Source organism: Protopterus annectens, chromosome 2.part2 (genome assembly GCF_019279795.1).
Source record: "Protopterus annectens isolate FY-2018-M chromosome 2.part2, PAN1.0, whole genome shotgun sequence".
Classification (NCBI taxonomy): Eukaryota; Metazoa; Chordata; order Ceratodontiformes; family Protopteridae; genus Protopterus; species Protopterus annectens.
The window spans coordinates 857583879-857603851 of record NC_056730.1 but is presented as its reverse complement, the minus strand read 5'-3'; positions in this window follow the sequence as shown (position 1 = coordinate 857603851).

Here is a 19973-nt window from a genome sequence, read left to right as displayed (position 1 = left end):
ACACCTAACTACCCTAACACACTACAGCATGGCTCATTTACAAAATGCGCTACCGAGATTACTAGGCACAGCAGTCCCAGAGGCAGTCATCTAGGTGCGTGTCATCATCCGCAAAGGCAAAGACATCGGTAGCAAACTGCTGTGGTGTGCGGCGTCTAAAAGCAAGACTGCGTCCCTAGGCAGACAGGAGCATGCGCGCAAACACACACACACACACACACACACACACACACACACACACACACACACACACACACTTGGCAGGGCTGGGAGTCGAACATACACCTAACTACCCTAACACACTACAGCATGATGCATTTACAGAACGTGCTACCGAGATTACTAGGCACAGCAGTCCCAGAGGCAGCCATCTAGGTGCATGTCATCATCCGCAAAGGCAAAGACATTGGTAGCAAACTGCTGTGGTGTGCGGCGTCTAAAAGCAAGACTGTGTCCCCAGGTGGACGGGAGCATGCGCGCAAACACACACACACACACACACACACACACACACACACACACACACACACACACACACTTGGCAGGGCTGGGAGTCGAACATACACCTAACTACCCTAACACACTACAGCATGTTGCATTTACAGAACGCGCTACTGAGATTACTAAGCACAGCAGTCCCAGAGGCAGTCATCTAGGTGTGTGTCATCATCTGCAAAGGCAAAGACATTGGTAGCAAACTGCTGTGGTGTGCGGCGTCTAAAAGCAAGACTGCATCCCCAGGTGGACGGGAGCATGCGCACAAACACACACACACACATACTTGGCAGGGCTGGGAGTCGAACATACACCTAACTACCCTAACACACTACAGCATGACGCATTTACAGAACGTGCTACCGAGATTACTGAACACAGCACTCCCAGAGGCATACTTCTATGTGGGTGACATTATCCGCAAAGGCAAAGACGCCGATAGGGAATGCATGTGGTGTGAGGCATCTAAAAGCATTACTGTGTCCCCAGGCAGCTGGAAACACACACACACACACACACACACACACACACACACACACACACACACACACTTGACAGGGCTGGGAGTCGAACATACACCTAACTACCTTATCACACTACAGCATTACGCATTTACAGAACGTGCTACTGAGATTACTGAACACAGCACTCCCAGAGGCATACTTCTATGTGGGTGACATCATCCGCAAAGGCAAAGACGCCGAAAGGGAATGCATGTGGTGTGAAGCATCTAAAAGCATAACTGTGTCCCCAGGCAGCTGGAAACACACACACACACACACACACACACACACACACACACACACATACACACGCACACACACACACACACTTGACAGGGCTGGGAGTCGAACATACACCTAACTACCTTATCACACTACAGCATTACGCATTTACAGAGCGCACTACCAAGATTACTGAGCACAGCACTCCCAGAGACTTACTTCTAGGTGGGTGACATCATCCGCAAAGGCAAGGACGCCGATAGGGAATGTATAGAGAGTGAGCAGTCTGAAAGCATATTACTGTCCCAAGGTAGACATAGACAAACACACGGCAGTGGTGTGATAGGGGCAACCAAATATCTACGGAGCACTACAACAACACTACATAGATATGGGACGCGCCACAGACAGTACACCCTTCAAGACAGCAACCAGTGTGTTCAATGTAGGCATCCATCGTGACATTGAAAATGGACATCTGTTGCCTGGATGACCACCATCACTATACAGGATGTCAATGGCCATGCCCACACGCTTAGTATCACACGTCTGTTTGGAATGTACTGTGTGTCCATCTACACAATGGCATACTGGGCATGCTCACACACTTAGCAGTTGCAAAGGGCTGTCTTGCATGCACATGGATTCTAACGGAAGGGCGCAGTTTGGAATGTACTGTGTGTCCATCTACACAACGGTGTACTGGGCATGCTCACACACTTAGCAGTTGCAAAGGGCCATTTTGCATGCACACGGATTCTAAACATGGAAGGGCACAGTATGGTATTACTGTCCCCACGTACATGAAGGCCACTTACATGTATTGACCAGTACACACTCAGGAGCTATCACAGTTGTCTCAGATGTAGATCACAGAGGTACACACCACATTCTACAATGTAGCTGTCACACATCACCATGTCATTGGACCAGCAATACACAGCCATACATTAACACAACACCGTGTGACTCATGACCAGTGGACTGTACATAGGTCTACAGCAACTGTGCAGACTACACATGTACTGACAGGGTTCCATCATGTGTTATGCATTGCAATGATACCACTGTACATAACCAGGTTGACTCTACACATACCAGGGGCCCTGGGTCTTACACAGCTGTGACAGATTACTGTCGCTGTACCCCAACGAACACACATGTTTGGCTATGTCATACATGTAATTGCAGTGGATATGTGCATGGACCAAACACACACCACATATGTACATAGCATAGCTTTTGCTGTCCTCTGTGCAGACAAGTGGCTACAGCAATCATACGCACACAAATGGAAGATGGGTCCATGGCTGTTGAATGCTAACAGTACATGAGGTAGCAATGTTGACCGAGGACACATTCCCTCTGTACTAGTTACCCATGACACCCATCATATCATACAACAGTCCATGTGTTATGTATGTCAGCACACATGTCCACCAATTGCAATACATACAAACATGGCTACATGACAGGCATGTAGGACCAACACACATGTACAATCTGTAGTGTGCATGCAGCTACCATGCATGTACAGAAGCTGATGTAAGTAACTCATATGTGCCTAACTACAACATGTAGCTGCAATGCAGCCCCATAATTGACACTTGTATATGGTGACATACTGACAGTACGGTAGGATGTACAGCAGGTATGGATGGATGTGTGTACATAAAGTGGTGATGCACCTGTGTAGATGGATGTTTGCCAGGGACGGTTCACAGGTGTGTCACGCGCCATCCAGCCATGACATGTGCAAACAGTACGCTATGTTACCGTTACTTGACGGTGGAGACATAACACCTACACAGCTGTCAGGTGTTACCAACAGTACGTCACTTGACACCTGTAACACTTACATCCTCCCGTGTGCATATAGCAGCACAATTGCTGAAGGTAGCGTTGGTACACATAATGCGGCCAATACTGCTGCATGTCTGTCAGATGTATCATCATATAGCAGGTGTATCATTCACAGTACTACCATGTGTGTTTGCTTGTGTGACCATATATGCCACATATGGTGTAGAATACAACCCAATTGTCACACACCCCTGTACACTGTTGTAGAGATCTGCACATACTGCAGTGTGGAAAGCATGACGTAGGCAGGTGTGGTGTGTGTATCACACACATCAGCTATCCAAATGTGTACGATATTTGTGGTCTCCACAGTGTGTGTGTGTGTGTATGTAGGTATGTATGGCTGTCTGGTGCATGGAGTGAGGATGTATGCTACCATACAGAACACACAGGATCCCTAACCCCTCATGGTGATGCAGTCCAGTACCCTGTTGATGCCATCGGTCTCAGCCGCACTGGCTACCTGTACATGTTCTTTCTCTGTGTCGCATTGTGTGGGTGCACAGTACTGTGAGGGTGATGACCACATAGGCAAGGGTCCTCACCTCAACACTATGGGGTGTGCATTATAGTGTTGTTGATCCCATTAGTGTGAGCATGTTCCTGTAATGTGACAGGGTATTACTGCTACACAGTGAGGCCTCATGCTATCAAGTGGCCTCTAATATTATCATTGGCCAGACCGTTGTGTACAACCCCTGCACCATGTCAACATACCTGTGATATGACCTGGTATGGATGTCACGTCTCTAGCCACTGTAGCCTATTAAACTGCCCACATGCTTCTGGATCAGTATATGTGTGGACATCTGTGGTATGCTAGACTTTCAGACAGTCAGGCTGAGGCTACGTTTAGCATGCTGATATTGCCATATGTGCCTGTGAGTACTCCACAGCTACACATGAGAGACTGCAAACAGTGCTACCTGTAGGCACATGCAAGTAGACCATAAGGAGGGAACTAGGGCATCATTACCAACATACTGTTACTGTCGTTACCATGACACATACTGTGAACATATAACAATGCATGCTAAACCTGTACTACATGGTATGTCTGGTGCATGTCAACAGTACACAACTAATGTAATATACATGTCTCTCACTATTCTCACACAACTATTGTAATATACACTTCTCTCACTATTCTTACACAACTAATGTAAATTACACTTCTCACTATTCTGTTCACCCTGTGCATCAGACCATTTGAGCATGTCCCTGCACCGATGGTGTGGATGGCAGGGATGCAGCACAGGCTTCATCATATGCACAGGGTGATAATGTTTGCCAGGGGCATAGGCTGCACCAATGGATGACATCATGTGTGTGGGTAAAGGCCAGTGATATGATTGGACATGTCTGTTCAGTATGCATGTGGTTGTTGTGCCCTACAGATGTCTTTGCTGTGTGCATGTATGTGTGCACACAGTTCTGCCTTTTGTGAGGCCTACATGGGGTGTTATTGACAGCTCCAGATTGTACAGACCAGGTTGTACAGCTCACTGTGTCCGGCCAGGGCCACGTGACCTGTGCCTGCCAGGGGTTGCACGGGCACTACGAGGCGGAGGTACAGATTGGCTACTGTCCGACGACACATGTCCATTGGAACTGTGTCCCCACTGGGAATGTCCAGGGCCATGTCCACGTGGCCTGCTGTGTCCTGGTGTAGACAGCGCAGCACCAGCTGCACTGCTACTGCTACCGGCACTATGGGAGCGGGCATGTGAGGTGGCACGCTCACGTTGACCTGCACTAGGTGGTGTGGCTGGCCTACATCCACGTGGCCTATGCTTCACTCCTACCAGATGTTCCAGCACAGACAGCTCATGCTCACGGATTGCCATGCCACTGTCAAGGATTCCAACCATGTCACCCAATCGCCTGTCAAGAACATCAGCAATCTGCTGTTGAGCATTTGCCAATGCCTGGATGTTGTTATTTAGGGTACGGATAGCAGCCCTCTGCAGCCTCTGCCCTTCCCTGGTGTGCCGTTCAGCACGTGCCTGTGCCACCATTACAGTCTGGAACATGCGTCTGGTGATACCAGCTGCTGCGCTCTGTCCTGCAGGTGCATGTCTGCCAGAGGTTCTCCTACAAGCAGCACCGGCCACATGCCTGTGTGGCACATCTGCAGTCATTACACTGACACCATGGTGTGTAGACATACCTTCTGTAGCCACCACACATTCCTGTTCCACGCTAACAGGCGCTGACTGTCCTTCCTCTATGGCCACTGGTGATGCGGTATGTGTTGGCAGCAGAACTGTGTGTGGGGAAGAGGGGGACATAGCTGGGATGGCAACCGTTGGCACAGATTCAGCCCCTGACAACCCTGCCTGTACCTCATGCATATGTTTATCACTGCTAGTATCTGTGGGGACACTAACATCAGATGGACCGCAGGAGGGTAACACACCTACATCACCTGTGAATGCAAAGAAAGACTCTAAATTACAATAGACACAGACACACAGACACACAGCCACACACACACACACAGCCACACACACACACACAGACACACACACACACACACACACACACACACACACACACACACACACACACACACACACACACACACACACACACACACACACACACACACACACACACACACACACACACACACAGACACACACACACACAGACACACACACACAGACACACACACACAGACACACCATGCATGTGATTTGACAGATGGCATGCAGCATGCCTGTGGTACAGCAGAGGGCATGCAGCTCGGACATTAATAGTGTTAGTAAGCATACCTCCCTGGGGTGCACACTACAGCAAGCAGGTATCATATCAGTAGCCATGCAGTTCACACAATCATGGTAGTATGCATGCATCCCCGTGATACACCATGTGGACCAGAACAGGATAACAGTACACATGGCTGATGTGACCTTGACATGTACTCTGCTGACGTGTGCATTAACATGCATACATGTCTGACACAATGGTGTCCTGACACATGTACAGCATTGTAATGGGCATCACATTGTGGTGTTGTCTGTATGCCCTACAGATAGAATGCATGTTTAGCAAATGTGCATGAGCATGGAAGGGTAGTGTGAGCCGTCTACATTGCTATACAGTGTGAAGTACAGACACTGTGCCATTGAATGGCATCTTGAGGCATCTATATTGCTATACAATGCATAATACGTACACATTGCATAGCCATAACTGCATGCATACCCATGACATAACTGTGGATTGTGACCCACGATGCTGAGGTGTATACACACCAAACCATGCTGTGTCAAGTGACAGGTCACTGGAGGCCTACAGCTGACACCCCTGCACAACAACTACAGGGTCTTAGCTGCCTGGCAACCATGTCCACACATAGCGGACATGTCAGTTCAGCATTTCCCACATGACATTGATGTACCACACACACACACACGAGGTGCACAGCTAACAGTGATGTCCTACAGCAGCAAGGGAAATGTACTGTATCTGTGGCCTGATGTGGTGTCAATGTCTGTGGAAGCTGTACAGGTGACTACTGTCATGCTATGACACAGTCATGATATGCAACTGATCTTATATGGTAGACTTCAGTGACACCTCCACTAGCTGTGCACAGGCTGTTAGGATGTCCAGTGTACCACATCAACTGTATAATCAGTCAACTAAGGCTATAAGTGGACCATGTGTGGACAATGTGCAACAGGGTGTATACACATCACACCTACTGTGTGGCTATGTGTCTCTGGCCATCCCCCATGGCCATGTGTGCACATGTGTTGGCCAAATGTGTGTGATGGCCATCTATCTCACATGTCTGTGTTGTCTCATTTGACATACACCCATAGATGTCAGATATGTCACCATCCACAGGGCTATGCAGACAATGGGTTGTATGTTTGGTATGTGGGGTATGGGTCATGGGATAGTGTGACAATATTGCAGCCAGAACACTACATGTCTGGGACATGTCAGATGGCACATCACAATGTGTGCACCCAATGCAGGGGCATACAACACAATGGTGACACCTGTGGGCTGCCCATATCACAGCTCACTGTGTGGTACTGTTTGCATACCACACATGTTGTTCTAATGCATACTACATATGCCTCCATTGTAGAACACCTCCACCGTTGTATGCACAGCTGACCACACATGTATCAATGACAAATACTGTGGTTTCAAGTTGGTGTATCGTTTCGTTTGTATATATTGCACATGGGTGGCCTGTGTGAATGATGGGTGCTGCGAACTGTATATCGTGACTGGAACGAACATCAAGTGTGCAAGTGTTAACTGGCCACATGGCAAATAGATCTATGCTTTAACATGCCTGATACTGACAGTCTTACCTGCAATGGACTCATGTCTGTGGGGCACGCCAGAGGTACCTGTATAGGGGTGACACAGCAGTATGAACATTATCCATGACTGTATGATAGCCACAGGGTGCACTGTGCATGTTAACACATTCGCCTGTATAATAGCATATGGTATGCACTTGTGTGCATACACAGGGTAGCATACTGTAGTATGCAGCTTGTGTGTCCACATACCTTGCATATGTTGTTACTTTACATAATGTACAGTGACACATGCAACTAAATGGGATATAATAGCCATATGTGCAGTACTGAATTACCAAGCAACTCCAGGCTCATTGGTTGGGAGACACCCACCTCCATGATGGCAGCTAGAGTTTCTGGATGCTGTTCTGAGGGTGTCCCCAGACTGGCCAGTAGCTCCTCGGTGTGTGTGAGTGGGGGCTGGGTTGGTGGTCCACCACCTGTTCCACCTTGTTCCCTGGAAATTGCAGTGGCACGCTGTTTTGCATGTCGTATCAAGTCGGTGCAGTGTCTGCGCACCTGCTGGTAGGTGCGGTTATGGCCACCCACATTGTTCACCCTCCTGCAAAGATCCTGCCACAGGTCGTCCCACTGCTGGGCATGCTGTGGCACATGGCTGAACAACACCTCGTAGTTCTCATGGAGGTACGGGATGAGGACATCATCCTCCTGGCGGCTGTACACCGTAAGGCGTGTATGAGGCATTATCTGTAAGACATAATGATGGTGACAGGTCACAGTTTCAGAGATGTACAGAGATACTGCTGCACATACATTTCTATGACATCTAGTACATTTGCACAGTTATCTTTGCAAATCATCATGACACGGACACGACTGACGTGTTTGTGTCACACACATGTAACACCCGTTGTGCATTGGATATCATCACCATATATGTGTGTCACCTCATTACAGTGTTCATACTCCATGTGAATGCTGTCTTGATGTGGGCATGTCCATTTGCCTGCACTGGTGTTCTTACATATCTGCACATGCCTGGATGTGTCCACGGTAATGCTGTTGACCTTGATGCTGTGTATATGTCACATATCAACACAGACACAGCCTTAATGGACTTGAGCAGTGACAATGCACACATACGTATGGAAACCTGTACATGCATGTGTTTTGCCATATACATCTGCACAGCACTGTACAGCTGTTCAACATCCTGCCATGGATCGCCTGTGTTGCACATGTGATAGACATTGGACAATGGTTAGTCAGACGTCATTCGCAGGGATGCTTATGAACCATAGCATGTATGGGCAAGGTTTCCTAGCTGTAACAGACAGCCATTATGTCACCACGAGGTGCATCAGTGCCACATTACTGATCCAGACAGTTGATACTACATCTAACATGCGGCCATCACACCATGTATGACTGGGATGACATGTGCAGCTTTGATGGACAGGGTTGCATGGTTTGGTGGGAGTATGTCACATGTATGGCACAGGGATCTGTCCAGCATGTGGCGATCCTAGTATTCGGACGGTGGATGTCCATGACGTATATCTTCCAGATCAGGATATGGACATGTAGCATGTCCATCATCATGGTGTAGCAGATGTCTTTATGCAAGGTAGACAGCATGCTGCATAGTGGAGGTGAGGATTGTGAAGGCTGGTATCGCCCATACACGCATGGCCATTACCCCTTAAAGGTGATATGTGATCCAATATTGGTCACCCCTGTGCTGTATATGCCTGTCCAATGATCTCTGTGCTCATGGATGGCACCCTGTCATGACAGGGGTACCTTGTATGACTACCTAAGGGGCCTGGAGATGTCACCAAGTCAGGGAGGTGTACTGCACAGCACCATCCCTTACACAGTGTCCATAATGATGACCACAGCCTAGGTGGTAGTTAATGGGTACAGGGATGTTCACCTAGCGGTAACAATGCTGATATCATCCATCAGAATGTGCACATATGTCACACACCTCACCCACACAGCCCATTCCATATGTTGTTCACAACACTGACACAGCTATTCCTCATAGGTCATGGCCATTCACATTCTTACATACACAGATGCCTAACATTTGTCTGTGTGGTATGGGCTACAATGAGGGTGGAGTACAACACATTCACCCTGTTCTACTGTAGCTGGCACTGGTGTGATATGTACATGTCACTCTGGCACCATTTGTAGTTGTGAGTCTGTCAACAGGCCACTGGTAAAACACTCCTGTGACATACAAAGGTATTTGTAATCAAACATCCATACTGTCTTGTACATCTGTACTGCTAACATCTACAGTGATAATGGTTCATGGACATGCACACCATACTCAGCAGGGTTATAGTGCGGTGCCACACATTATGACTGTCATCACCACTTGTGGGTTGATATTATCCAACACCCTATCTGTATTTTATGGCCATGCTAGGCACTTGTACAGAACTTGTGAGCATGTCATGAGCTACTGATTAATATAGCACCCATTCCACACCATTTCCCACAGGTACACTGGCTGTGCTAAGATTTCCAGCTTGCTTATGGTAAAACAACTGTTGTACACACGTAACTCACATATCCTGTGACACATGGTTGTATATACAGGCATGTCCAACTGTCACATACCAGTGCTATTGCCTTTCTACAAGATGGATATGTCGTACATGTGGCAATAGAGCAATTGTCTCATGTACACATTCAATGCTCACCTCGCGACATACGACACTACAGCCTGTGGGGGATGCACTTATGCAGCCCTGCTGGGGGTAATGCTGTCACCAACTCTGACTGCACCTGACAGTCATGCGGGGATGTGTAACATTCGCAACACACCCAACTCATCACATAGTTTCACATAATCTCCACCACAGGGCACACATACAAGGACAACGTGTGCAGTACCTCTCCATACTATGTGTAGGCACCAGAGGAAGCCCCCATATGGAACACAACATCACCAACTTATAGCCCACAGACTCATGTGTGCCCATCACATACAGCCAATAGTGTGTTATAACATACACAACACACCAGTCATAGGTGACTCTGTAGGCAGTCACACTGCAGTTCCACACAGCAGGCTACACAAGGCGATAGTCGCTTACATCTTGCTGTCGGGTAACTGGTTCTGCAACATAACATATGCACCCATGCCACACCTCACCAGGTATGCTGTGACTTGTCATTCTCCTTGTTAGTGTGACTGCCCTGAGATGCCACTTCACAGACTACGTGTGCAGGGACATGCAATAGCTCGCCAGTCTTGTAGCCTTGAAGGTGTGGGCCAAGCCCTGGGGAGCATTATGCATTCATCCAGACCCGATACCACTGTACAATGACTGACTGTGTCACTTCAACAGTTGCCTATGCTTCTGCTGTCATTCCACAGGCATCTGGTATCTGCCGCTTTGACTGACCTGGTCAAACACAATGCTTTGGCACAGATGACCTGCACCTGTCAGCCCTGGGAGTACAGCTCACATGTAAGGCTCTTGCTGCTTCTATACTGCCTGTCTTGCACAGTTTCCAATAACAGTCACCGGCAGAACGGGAACTGGCAAGCAAGACATGGGGTCATGTGACACAATGCTTGCATCTTCCTCTGTGATGCACGCAGGCAAGGCACACCTTAGAATGCACCACTCCAATATCTCTGCAGTGATTTTGACCTGCCTCTCGGCTCTGCAGAGCACACCTGCAATGACAGGTTATAGACAGACCATACCTTTCAGGCACATACCTGGACTGGCACACCCACAGCTGAGGTGTTCCCACATCCCACTATGTTGTACACACATCCTGGCTAGTTACTTAGCACAATGCATCAGAGGTGCTCCACATGCAACTAACTGTGTCCGGAACCACTATACACATTGTAACAAGCTACAGATTCCACTACATACCCCATGGTTACCAGACCTCATTTGTTGGTGTACTGGACAGTAGGGCTCAGACAGCTACTACTGATGTGTGACTGACACTAACCCACACTTAACTGGGATAGCCACTCATGTACTGACACATCCATGAGTCATAACCTCCACTCGGCTGGATAAACCCATACACACCACCTCCAAGACCAACATTAACCTTGACATGAACACTACCAACATGTGACTGGTGTTCCACACCTGTGGTCATCCCCTCATTGGTGGATTCCGAACATATGCTAATCAACCTTGTTAGCCCCATCCCGGCACCACACCCTTCACGGCATACACAGTACATGAGTACTACAATACCTACTACAGATGTCTTATGACAGCGGTTGTTAATGTCATGACACCTGTGCAGATGGACATTGCACATACAAATGCTGCAACACACCCCAGTGCACTTCAGTAGCACGTACATGACTGCATGGATCATGCAATGCCACACAGAGCCATGATGGTACACACCAGATAACAGACGCCACTCTGTTGGTCAAGTTCCATGGACATAATGTACAACAACAGGTGGAGGCTGTTGCACAGTGGTGTACAATCCCATGGGTGGGGTAGCTCACTGGTCAGCCTCGGTAGGGCCATGGGATCCCTCATCACATACTCCATGACTAGCTATGTAAACATTACTGCAACACATTCCGGGGTGTACCACAAGGCATTATGGTGGTATGTCAGTAGTCACTGGCAATACCCACATCTGCTCTCACATACAACAGTCACTCAGGAACATTACAGACCCAGGTGATGTTGGCAACATGCTGGTGGATGGATTCAATGCTAACATTACACCCTCTCACTCACTACAGGGCCACAATCCATGCAGGAACATTGCGGTGTCCCTGCGGTCACACCTACACAGTACTAACCTGCACTCTATATGTCCTGGGACACTGGCCTCATGTCACCTTCCAAAGTCCCAGGCCGTGATGTCCACAAACCTCTGAACGACATGTCTCCCCACTAGGCCACCATATTCAGTAATAGCCTTATATCAGACATTGTGGCCCCTGAATGGCACACAGCAACATTCATCACACTCCACACAGGTGGCACCACAATGCACGAGTGAGACTATAGTCCTACACACCTGACTGGACTGTTCTGCATGGCTATGGGGCACATCATCACAGACGTCATTCACAGAGACATTGTTGGGCTCCGATCCTTTGATGCCACCCGGGTTGGACTTGTTAGGGCCAGAGCATGGCCCCTACACCTGCTGGACTCCTTTCATACAGTTACCAGGGTAGTTGATGATGGTACGGGAGTCCACACATCCTACATTGTCCTCTCATTGCCTCTCAGCACCGTTCTCCATTCTGGTATCGACAACATACACATCCATCTGCACATCGTACCCTATGTCTCAGGATGTTATGCAACGTGGCTCATGGACAGGACACACAATGAGGGTAGCATACCATAGTACCTTCTGCATTTCAGTTACATTTGGCATACCACAGTCCTCAGTCATAGGGCCCCTCATGTTCAGTATATGCTTCCCTGAGGTACAGGCTAGCACAGAGGGACTTTCCCTGCCTAGCTTTACAAACCCCTGCATACAAAGCACCATGATTTATCCACCAGCTGATACTGACTCCATCCATATGGGTGTCACTGTGACAGATACCTGATATGAATATCATGGCCTCAAGCTGCATGACACAAGGTCCATGGACATCACCTTTGCATTACACCATTCACCCACTATCACATAGGTGGAAGTCCCCTACATATGTGTCACATTGTACATGTTTGTAGTACACACTTATGTCACACCCACTCCTGTGATTACCGTATTGCCACTGTGGCATGGATATCCTTCTACATGGCCGCACTTATCTGTACTGGGTGTGTAGCTGCTACATAGGCACCCATTGTACCTCTGAACTCAAGACTTCTACACACATTCAAGGGTACACCACCCCATTTAGGGTGTACCTTACACAACAGCTACAGCTTTACATACCACAACATTAACACACCATGACGTTTATTGAGCTCTGACAGCTAAGGTATGCGGCTGAACTATGAACACCACATCTGTACACATTTGCATACTACATACTCAGGGGTGACCTCTGCTGAACAGACAGGGCCCATGTCCACAACAATATTAATGGATATACTCCACATACGCGACATACGCAGATGCCACTATGAGCAACATGCTCATGGATATGTGCACACACGCAACAATGAGTGGGATGTGCTTGAGGGTTACATTCCCAAACCAGATACTCACCATGCTTTGGAACATGACTCCTATGTACATCACGCAGGGACACTCATTAGCACTGTTCATGTGATACCTCCCTTGGTGTTTGGGACACACATGTACGCCAGGGATCACTGCAGTGGCTGTACTGTGCAGAGGTGCAGGTAACACATGGCTCTGCTGATCACAGGACACTACCCTAGAGAGGTGCCACTGGTGTGAACACTGTGGTTGTGCTTACACATAGACTTGCCAGACTGCATAGTACCCCACTATGAACCTGTGAAGCTATTACATGTCCTTTGTGCATGGTTACTTGGTAGCCCTTCCATTTAGATTAGCTATCATGCTATTACAATGTCCCATGCCTACAAGCCATATGTATCCTGTTATTGTACATGCCAATAGGCGATACCTGTGGTATGCATGATATGCCTGTTATGCTGTGTAGAATATCTGACATATCTACCTACAATACTATACATTACACATATTTTACATAGTATCCCATAATGCAAAGCATACTTGCACAGCGGGACCACCTTAGACATGTCATTGTCGTTATATGCCCATACACATGCCTACTGTGACAGTATATCAACATATACTATCCGCGGCTATGGCACGTACTTGTTGGACATACCCTACCAGTGTAATTGTTCTGTTTAAAGCCCTCATGTAGCATCCCTTGTGGTGTCTGTGATGTGTACCTTGTGGCCCACAGCTGGATGCACAGTTTCTACAAGCTTAAGTATGCTCAGCAAGACATCACTACATAAATACCTTTTCCCACGTTATGCATTGCGGACACTTTTAATTAATGCAAAACGAGCTATACATACAGTAAATAATTAATACAAAACATGCTATACATATACTTACATACGGAGTGTTCTACATACTTTGTTATCGTTATGTACTTTCGTCTCTATCTCTGTCACACTGCTTACACGGGTATTTTGTATGAGCATACGGTTTGAATGTCTGGCAAGTCTTCCTTATATACGTTGATACCTGTAACATGTGTTTTCCTGCCGCCTATTGGTGATTCTGAGTGACTAATTACTTGCATATCAGCTTTGCAGCTACTACATTCGCCAATTACGCGGCAACAGTGGGATATAATTGACTTCTCCACTTGGGCGTTGGCCATTTGCCCTACCTTCGGGGAGACAGCCTGTATTGCGTTTTGTTATGTGTAATTGCAACTGCTATGCATAGAGACAAGTATACTTTGGATTCATGTCCCCCCTGGATTGTGTGTGACAGCTAGAGTATGTGGTTCAACATGTGGGTGTACCTGTCATCCCAACGTCTGTTAATGGACTATTGCAAACAAAACCTGTAACATCGCCGTTTGTTCCATTATACAATGGCTGCAATTTTGCATGGCGCCTTTAATTGTGTCTCTCACAAGGTATGTTGACGGTTCTGCAGTTGTAATTGACTGACTGGATGTTTGTGCTGTTATTACAGTCTGTATTGCTATAGTTTCTAGTGTGGGGGATGTCGGTGGGTGTACGTACCATATACAGGTTTGTGGAGCTTGCATTTCTACATATTCCATATATATGTGTGTGGGCTCCATCCCTTATTAAAGAGCTATCAGTTAGTAGACTTATGTTACGGGATTGTACATTGGGCCATTGTTAATTGGTTTCTATATAGTATGCAGGTAAGGTTGATACTTCCATACCTCCGGAATTGCAGTGATATGTAAAGGGATACGTCTACATGACAGCTATCCCGTGTATTTCTGTCCTAGATATTTGTAGTCATTGCGGTTGTGTTGGTAACAGAACCTCTTTGCCATGGGTTGACACCTTTTCATATGGCCATTGTTGGACACTTCCGGGACACACTGTGGTGTTTACAGGCCAACACATATCCACGGTCAGTACACAGGATAGCACATACTTTTATCCTCAATACATACCTATTGTTGTTGGACTTTGGCTACTTATCATATTGCATGTAACATTCACGTTTCTTACATACAGGCATAACTATTTAATGCAACTATTACAGTATGTATGGGACATATTAATGTCCTACGATCTTGGACATTTGCCCTTTGTAATGTTTTATGTCAGGACACACCTGCCCAGGGAGGGGCTGTCCCTCCTAATGTGGGACAGGTGGTGACCGTATGCCTACGGCTAGCTATACCCACACCTACCGTAATCATCTACCTCCGAGTTGGCACTAGCAGACACATGATGCGAACATACACACACATTACAGTCACATGGGGACGCACACGGCACCCTCAACATACACATACACAGACTACGGCACTCACACACACAGTTGAACACAGTACCTACGTGGACCACAACACCGGCAGCGGTAACGAATTATCCATTCATATCATCATACTATTACTTGCAGTTGTACTGTTCTGTTTCGGTCTTTCAGCCTCGTGGTTACGGATGTCGGTATGTTACACATTCCATAGTTGGCGGTATCCTACATATTTGTACCTCCAAGGTATTATGAATGTCGTTGACCTATCGATATATATTTGCAGATATCGCTGAATCCATATATATCAACATATATCACTCTATCGCCCTTTCTATCTGTATCATATATATGTATATATGTGTACATATATATATATATCTGATGGGGAAAGTGACAGGCAAGCTACACCTTTCATTGTGTACTTGTTGGTGTATACTGTTTCCTGGACTCCGCACGTTTGTGTCTGTACCTGTCACATTACACACCTGCCATAGGTTAGGGTTGCCAGCTGTCCCACTCTGTGAGGGACAGTCCCTCTTTGGGCAGTTTTGTCCTGCAAAATATTTGTAAACATGACAAATGTCCTGTGATTTTAGAACATACTTATTTCCTATAGTTTATGTAATAATCGCATAAAACAGTTATTCTGTATCTGAACCAACAAACAGAATAAGTAAGTAAACATTACAAGAATGAGCTTTTATCTAGGCAAAACAGTGCAGTTCTGCTTTCCGTACTGGCCGGGTGTATAGTGTTAGGTGATTCTATACATGATTGCGTGTTCTACACTTGGCAGTGGTCGTTTTACCCTTCAGAGCAGGCGCTATTAGTACAGGGGTAAATAATGCTGGTTTCACCTGTTCTGGACATCATTCACCATGATCTGCGCGATATTCGGAGTAGCTTATCCCTGTTTTGCGCATATCCATATAGTCATATTTAAACGTCGCTTACCAGCAGTGGGCAATGCATATTCCTGGAAATGTGTGCTAAACATATGATCTGATGACTTGCATCCGACATGCATTACTCGTGCCTTCGGGATTACGTTACATCCCTTGCAGGACATGGGACCGGGATCATGCATGACGGTCACTGCATTTACATGTGTTATGTCGTTTTGTACGTGGAGTACACTACAGCTGTTACTCCATACTGCAGTCACATGGGTAACTCAGTTAGTTTACATATTGATGAGTCCAGTTAATGGTATGTCCTTGTGATGTTTACTGTATGTGCTCCGGCATTGGGTATGTATATCACAGTGAGCCACAGACGATACTGTGCTACACCTTCAAACGACCGTGGGTGGAGCATGCTGGGGTGATGAATACCTGTCATGGGTACACCCCATGCCTTGACACAACATCCATGATTATATTATGTGGAGCCCCTCATTAACGCAGCAGGGACTCCGTGCTGAGTGTCTGCAGAACAGTGCTTAAACACATGTGCTCCCACAATTGCCTCTGCTCCTCTACGCGACAGTTGGTTACTCGATGTTGTGGCGACAGCGGACACTGTTTGCCCCGTTTGGTGTATGGCCTCTGACAATTGGCCATGTACCTACCGATGTACCTGGGAACCTATACACACAGCACCAACATATGCTGATAGGCGCATGTACTGTTCAGGTGTTGACATTCCGTGTTCCAATAGCTGCTGTGTGTACAATGTTTGAGGGCTGCCTATGTAGGATTCACACAGTGGACCACCTATACATTACAATTTTCAGGTGGTCGTGCTTGTGTGCCATCCATTTTACTGTGTGTGCAGGTGGAGAGGTGTGTCAGTCCGTAGGGGCCTACACTGTCAGCATATGTGCTATACGTTCCCTCTTTGCCAAGGCGTAGGCATATTGGGCACACCTTCGTCTGCCTACTGGGGCTGGCACAGTGTGTTCATGGTCTGAATCCCTCTGTGCCTGTGATGGCCTTGGCAAATGTGGTGGGCTATGAGGGCCTTCACCATTTTGTCCCTGCTGCAGCTGTTTCCGCAGGATCATATTATGTAGCATGGCACATATTATGACGATGTGGGCACACGTGCCTGGAGAGTACTGCAAGGCTCCACCAGATGTGTCCAAGCACCGGAACCATGATTTCAGCATCCTGAACACACACTCTATGATGATTCTGGTTTGTGCGTGTGCCTCATTATGGCGTTCTTGCATGGGTGTGTGTGCATTTCTGATGGGAGTCATCATCCACGGCTCCAGTGCATAGCCAGCATCCCCCACAAGGTGGCCATGTGGGATGTCCCCCCTTACAAATACCTGATACAGCTGTGAGGCATGCCAGATATGGGAGTCATGGTAGCTTCCAGGGCTGCCAGCACACACATCCATGATTATGCCCTGGGCATTGCACATGACCTGGCAGTTGATGGAGTGGAATCCCTTGCAGTTTATATAGCGCCTACCATGCTCACTGGGTGGTGACTTGATTTGTATGTGCGTGCAGTCTATCGCACCCAGTACCTCCGGGTAGTGTGCCACACGGTGGAAGTGACGCATATTGCTGCCAACGCCTCCTGAGTTCGGGGGAAGTATATATGCTCATTGGCATGTGGTAACATGGCATCCAGGAACTGGTGTAGTACCCTGGATGCTGATGCCTGTGAGATCCCCATTATATCTCCAGTTGGCCTTTGAAAGGTACCTGTGGCTAGTATTCGCATGCTTACACATACCTTCGTGTCCACTGGGATGGGTTCCCCTCTGTTATTTTTGGTTCTCAGGCGTGGCCGGCACAGCTCCACTATTTGCTGTAAGATGTCCCTGTCCACCCTGTAACGCTCTACTATCTCCACATCATGTAGCCCCTGGTAGGTTACCCTTGGTCTGAACACTCTTCTCCTTCTCCAGGGCCTGCGGTGGTTGTCGGCATCATCCTCCACAACACCGTCAGTCTCTAACACATGCTGATGAATCACAGCTATGGCAGCTCCCAACATGTACATTTTAAAAGTTCCCCATGTGTTTACACCTATGGTGCAGTGTTTGGGAATTCACAGGTGTGTGTAGGGTGCTTTCACACTTTATACTATTGTGCTGTGAACACCGATGATGTCATAGGGTGTGTATGTATGATCATAGCTACAGGGTATCTTATGTGTTTTACTACTGGAACTACTATTGTGGTGCCTTTGGTGTTGAATTACATTTGGCTGCCGTGGATTACCTCTTGACCTTCCCTTTACATTTCTGCACGTTCCACCTACCATTTTCTGGCATGCATATGGCAGCCTGCTTTAATTTGTACTTTCTTAGACCTGGCGTATCTTGCGTAATGTGTGCTATTGCTGGTCTACTGTCAGTTTGCTTTGCTCTGCTATGACAGATCTCCTATCTTTGCAATCCAATGCCTCCCCTCCTTTCTTTGCATTCCAATGCCTCCCCTATCCTGTTTTGCAGGTTTCTGCGAGCAGACTTGACAGCTGCCGTCGATTGGCCGCCGTGAGTTGATTGGTATTGATTGCTCATTAGTATGCCAATTACCCTTTTTCAGCATTTCCTTCTTTTCTTCCCCTGACCTTCCTGTTTGTGCTATTGTTCGCGCCACGTGCATCCGCTTACTGGGTTTCGGGCACGTTTTCATCCCCGTACATATGCGCTTTTGGGCACCATGTGTGCTCACAGCTAAACAATTCTATCCCTTCCTCCCCACCCCTGTCCTGCAGCTTTGCTTAGCAACGGCCAGGCCAGATTTGCATTGCTCCAATGTGCTTACTGCTACGGTGGCACACCCCTCTGCTGATGTCATCTATCTCCTCTGAGCCACTCCTCGGTGTTATAGCGCTGCGCTGTATGGTTCAACCTTCATCCGGCGGGACATTTGCGATTCAGTATTATCTGCCTCATTTGCATGGCATTGACTACTAATTCATAGTTACCGCTCCGAACACTGTCGCAGGCCCTTAGCAACCCTTGCACTTTGGTTGTGGTGTTCCATGCCTACCATTGTGTATTATGGTGTACATCTGATTTGTATTACATTGCGATTTTATGACATTTTTATATATTTTCTTTATGTTCCAGTTTGCGCACACATTCCCTGCGGTTGTACTTTGCATTACTGTGGACATGACATTAAAGCTGTTTTTTAGGTGTTGTGCATCCTTTCTTATGCCATTGGCTGTGTATTTAGCCATTGGCATATGTTAACTTTGTAAT